This window comes from Ruditapes philippinarum, unplaced genomic scaffold, assembly GCF_026571515.1.
Source record: "Ruditapes philippinarum isolate M1 unplaced genomic scaffold, ASM2657151v2 ctg8113_1_1_1_1, whole genome shotgun sequence".
NCBI lineage: Eukaryota > Metazoa > Mollusca > Bivalvia > Venerida > Veneridae > Ruditapes > Ruditapes philippinarum.
In genome coordinates, this window is record NW_026861133.1 from 84,001 (window position 1) to 90,000 (window position 6,000).

Sequence of the window (6,000 nt, forward strand, 5' to 3'; positions counted from 1 at the left end):
ACAAATTATATTATAATTATATTGACATTTGCATCAGCTTGATACACACAAGAGTTATAATTTTGATCAGTAGAAATTCAAGTCATAATACTGTCTGCTTTTGACCACATTTATTGGCCAGCCAATACCCCAGAAAGAAGTTTGCATATATGTATGTTTGCTACATTGTTTCTTGCCCTTTGCTGAAGAGAAAGCAAGTAGCATTTTAATGCTTCATGAGGTCTGTTTTCTTGTTCTATACATTGTCCTAGAATGTTTAGAGCTGTTTCTCTATGTCTGAGGTTTTTATCAGTTTCTATGGTTCTTATAAGTTTATTAAGTGCTTGTTGTTGATCTTGATGCCTTTGTAGATGACTGTAGATCTTGTATTGTAGGAAGTATAGGTAAGGTAGAGAATCAACTACAGCCCAGTCCATCCAATAGTCTGCATACTGATGTCTGTGTATCATGTCATCTTGTGTAGATCTGAACATTTCAAATTGTAGTTCATGAGGAGTACAGTTCATCTCTTTTGGTATAAATTTGACACAAAAGGCTGTAATATGTTTGATACAGTCCTCACTTTGTTCACCACATACCCTCTTGAGTTCTGCTGTTACTGCTGATGCAGGCTTCTTCAAGCATCTACAGATAGGTAGAACAGGATAAGAAAAATATTGTTGTTCAGTGTATCTCAATATTAGTTCAGCTTTTTCCATATCTCCTGTACTGTAGAACACTGAAGCCAATTTAAGTCTGCTAGATGAGATATCTGAGTTTAAACCAGCTGATAACCAAACAAATGCTTGAGGTGACAATAGATTATTTTCACTAATACTAGATGATGCCAGGAGAGATCCATATGTGGTAAAAATAAAAGGTGCTAGAAACTTGACTGCAGCCTGTTCTAATCTATTACCATTAACATTGAAAGTAATTAGTTTACCTATACAATTCTTTGTTGCTCTAATGTTTTTTGTGTGTAAATGTCTTAAAACAAAATTATGACTTGTGCTTTTAATGTGTGCTGTGTTTAAATATTTTAAGGCCATATATAATTCATGTATCGCAAGAGAAGATTGATAATAATATGCTCCGTGTGGTACCATGTTCAGTTTAACTTGCAATCTATAGCCAAGATCATCAATATCAATTCTAAGTAACATTTGTCTGTCATTCTGTAAAAAATCACTTATATTTTTTGAAAGTTCATGTTTTTTTTCAGCTGTAAATTGCCCTGCCATCAAATTGTTTTCTCGGATAATGAAATGTGAACAATGGTCATTCTGTACACAGCTATGTAATTCTAATAAGCAATATGTTAAGCATATAAATAAATTGTTCTCTTTCCATATACTTGACTCTGTGTTTTCTATACAGTGTAATAGAACTGTTTTACACATGAAGCTTGATATGTTGATTTCCCCTTGAGGATTAAGGAAGGATTTCAGAATCATTTTCAATAATACATAGCATCTTATTTGTGTTATATTTAGATTAAGTAAAAGGCACCTTTCTGCCAATGATGTAGATATTCTCCATTCCAGTTCAGGATATTGACTGACCTTACTTCCAGTTGGAACAACAAAACACCCAGTACTAGCTGCATATCTTCTCATGTCTTGTTTTGGCCATCTACCAATACCTTGTCTATCTAACCAACATGATGCTGATTGAGGCCATGCTTTACAGGGTAAAGCTGGCACAATGTCTTTATCAGATAGTCCAGGTTGTCCTTGAAAAGCCTTTGATGGTCCATGATCTACAGCACCCGGAATGACACCATTATATTTTGTGTTTTTTAACAATATTCTTCCACTTCTATCATTTATATAGTGTTCATTAGGAATGGCAGTGTCAGGAAGAGGTTCATCATGTCGGAGCCTTTGTAAGAAACAATAACCAGGGGTAGTGTTCTCATCCTGTATCATGAGATAGTTTCTCTTGCCATGTTCCCACTCTGACAAGTCTTGTATTATATTGTTATCTTGACCACAGAATAGTACATCAACGTCTGAATCAAGACCTATAGTAGTTGTACCTTCACTCTGACTCCCTAGATAATATTCAGTAAAGTTTGTATCAGTTAACCTGTTAGTGATATTCCTTATAGTCTCTCTCAACATGGAATATCTTCTCCATCTCATCACCATTCTTTCATTGACACCAATGTCATCTATAACCTCTGACAACGCCAAGGATAGGTTTTCTCTCCAGTCAGGATCTTGAGACATTCTGTTATATATAAATAAAAGGAAAAATTGTTGTAGTCACTCACTAAATTTATTTTTCCACATACTTATACTTGTTTCTTATTTGCCCTATGTGGAAAAGTAAGTATTGATATTGTGAAAATTTTAGGTAGATATCAATTAATAATAATAATGATAATAATAAAATGGTATTGTAAAGATTTGTTCCATTTTAACTACATGTATTTTTTTTTTGATATTCTCCAAACTTAAATATTTGAATCAGGTTATTCTGAATATTTATTTTTTAAATTTTATTTTATTTTGTAAAAGGTTTCTGTAATGGTGGATTTTCTTCCACTATGTTTTGACTAAAAACTTTACTACTATAAATTCATAAAAAACTGGTTTTTTTCCAAAAAGAAAAGAAAAGAAAAACAATTATAAAAGATATATAACTCACTTTTAATGCTTTACTAATAGTCAATGTAATTATGTCCCTTACAATATTGTAAGCTTATTTGCATTCCTGAGAGTTACATTTATAATAATTATTTAAGGCTTTGATACATCAATATTATAGTTTAAAATTTTGATCAATTTTCAGTGTTTTTTATGTTTTTAAAAATTAACATTATATTAAATTGTAAGTTGACTTTGAAGACTCTTGAATCAAACACAAACTAAATTGATAATATAATATCAATATTGCATCAAATATTTTCTTAAATAATGTATTTATTAAAATGTAAAATTATGTGTTTAAAGATAAATTTGAACTTTACTTTTAAAGTTGTATTTGACAGCATAATATTATGATCAGGATGTCTTGAAAATAATTGAAAAAAAAAAATGTTTGAATTTCTGTTTGACAAAGTTGGAAATTCCTCTTTTGGTTTTAAATGAAAATATGGTAGGGGAATAACTCACTTCCTCTTCCTGTTGTTATAGAATATAATTTGATTATTTCCCTTGTTTAAATTTGTTTTTGCTTATTTCAAGAAAAAAATATATAGGTATATAAAATAATTATATGGCTATACCTCTTCTGATAAAATTTGTCATATATCTTATTAGAATATGGTGATTTATTTTGATTGTACATTAATTTGCATGCAATATTCTTCAAAAAAAACATGTCTTAATAAATTCTGTATTGAAGGGTTTTTACTGAATATATAATCTTTATTCTGTATCACTAGAAATGATACAAAAACCTGACAAGAGTTTGAATAAATCATTTCATTTTAGACACAAGACAGTATACAAACCTATAATCAGTTTCTAAGTGTATATCAGTATCTGAAGAAAAACACTTAAACCTTTTGGGTATAAACATGCACATTGAGCATTTAACTTTAAGCCTTCTTTTTTGCCATATATTTTCAGGCACTTGTTTTCAATATATAACCATATAAAATAGACATAATGACTCAATATTTTAAGATATATATTTAAATGATAAAGCTTAATTGAAGAAATATAAATTTATTGTAGTAAATGTATTTCTTTGAACAAATTCTTGTGTTAGTTTTTAGGAGAATCCACTTTGTCTTAAATATAAGTCAAGATTTTCTCTGTTTCCTGAACAGGAATAAATTTAACTAATTAACTGAGTTTTATTGTGTTGCCTTGAAAAAGGCGACATATAGGGGTTACTTTTGTCGGCGGCGTTGTTGTCGGTGTCCTCTTAAGCTTGTCCAGAGCATAAGTCGGTCATTATAAGTCGTATTGACTTTAAACTTGGTATGCATGCTTCTTATAATGACCCAAAGTGCAGTGCACAAGAACCAGTACTCTGCATTTCTTAATTTTTGAGTTATTGCCCTTTGGTAATTTTCATTCTTTATTTTTGTCCGGGGCCATTTCTCCTAATGTATAAAAGCTATGGACTTAAACTTCTTAGAATGATAGATCTCATTAAGAACTGGTGCTCTGCACTTCTTATTTTTGGAGTTATTGCCCTTTGTTAATTTTTATACTTTATTTCAGGGTCATTTATTTTCCTAATTTGCATAAAGTAAAAATTTAAAAATTCTTCTTTTAAAAAACTCAAATAGCTAGAGCTTAGATATTTAGCATGAAACATCTTCTAGTAGGTGTCTACCAAGTTTGTTAAAAAAAAAACCTGGGGTAAAAATTGGCCAGGGGTTATTGTGTATATAGTAAAAAATAAAAAAAATCTTCTTTTAAAAACCCAAAGAGCTAGAGCTAAGATATAAAGCAGGAAACATCTTCGAATGGTAGTCTACCAAGTCTGCCAAATTTGTTCAAATAAGGGCCCTTCGGTTAAAACTGGTCTCGCCCTGGGGTTCATTGATTTTTGTGTCGCCTCTACGGAGTAGTGGCGACATATAGGGATCACTTCTCCGTCGTCTGTCTTATCGTCTGTCTGTCTGTCAGTCCGTCCGTCACAAAACTTGTCCGGACTACTCCTCATAAACTACTGGTGCAATTTCATCCAAACTTTACAGGAATGATCAGTACCAAGTCTAGTTGTGCATATTGTCAGCATTTTCCGGTTCAATGATTTTTGTAAGAGTTATGGCCCTTTAATAATTTTTATTTTTAAAGTTTGTTCGGACTACTTCTCTTATACCACTAATGCAATTTCAATGAAACTTTACAGGATTGATCTGTAGCTCAAGTCCTTGCGCATATTGCACGGGTTTTCCGGTTGAATGATTTTTGGCCGAGTTATGGCCCATTGATAAAAAGGTGTTTTTTTTCTGTGTGTTGCCAGATACACAAAAGCTTGTCCGGATTACTCCTCATAAACTACTGGTGCAATTTCATCAAAACTTTACAGGAATGATCAGTACCAAGTCTTGTTGTGCATATTGTCAGCATTCTCCGGTTCAATGATTTTTGTAAGATTTATGGCCCTTTAATAATTTTTATTTTTAAAGTTTGTCCGGACTACTTCTCTTATACCACTAATGCAATTTCAATGAAACTTTACAGGATTGATCTGTAGCTCAAGTCCTTGCGCATATTGCACAGGTTTTCTGGTTGAATGATTTTTGGCCGAGTTATGGCCCTTTGATAAAAAGGTGTTTTTTCGCTCGACTATTCGATAAGAATAAGTAGAGCTATTGTAGTCACCCGAGCGTCGGCGTCGGCGTAACCACTTATGTTAAAGTTTTTGTAATAGTTAAAATATTTTCAAAGTCCATTGACATATGGCTTTGAAACTTTGCACACTTGTTCACCATCATGACCTCAACCTGTAGACAGGAGGAGGTAACTCTATCAAGCATTTTGACAGAATTATGCCCCTTTTTCGACTTAGAATTTACGTTAAAGTTTTTGTAATAGTTCAAATATTTCAAAGTCCATTGACATGTGGCTTTGAAACTTTGCACACTTGTTCACCATTATATCCCCAACCTGTAGACAGGAGGAGGTAACTCTATCAAGCATTTTGACAGAATTATGCCCCTTTTTAGCTCGACTATTCGATAAGAATAAGTAGAGCTATTGCAGTCACCCGAGCGTCGGCGTCGGCGTCGGCGTAACCACTTATGTTAAAGTTTTTGTAATAGTTCAAATATTTTCAAAGTCCATTGACATATGGCTTTGAAACTTTGCACACTTGTTCACCATCATGACCCCAACCTGTAGACAGGAGGAGGTAACTCTATCAAGCATTTTGACAGAATTATGCCCCTTTTTCGACTTAGAATTTACGTTAAAGTTTTTGTAATAGTTCAAATATTTTCAAAGTCCATTGACATATGGCTTTGAAACTTTGCACACTTGTTCACCAGCATGACCCCAACCTGTAAATAGGAGGAGGTAACTCTATCAAGTATTTTGACAGAATTAT

The 6,000-nt window shown here is 32.5% G+C and overlaps 1 protein-coding gene across 3 annotated transcripts in view; it reads right to left on the minus strand.

Annotated features, from left to right (window-relative positions):
• LOC132714669 (uncharacterized) overlaps positions 1-6,000 on the minus strand; it is a 51,822-nt gene that overhangs the window by 33,520 nt on the left and 12,302 nt on the right. The window contains exon 1 of one of the 3 annotated variants that reach the window (XM_060697579.1): positions 2,957-3,074. The exons of the other annotated variants lie outside the window; for them this stretch is intronic. The gene's annotated coding sequence lies outside the window, so the exon portion shown is untranslated. Of the gene's footprint in view, positions 1-2,956; positions 3,075-6,000 lie in introns of those variants that run through there. 3 annotated transcript variants of the gene reach the window in all.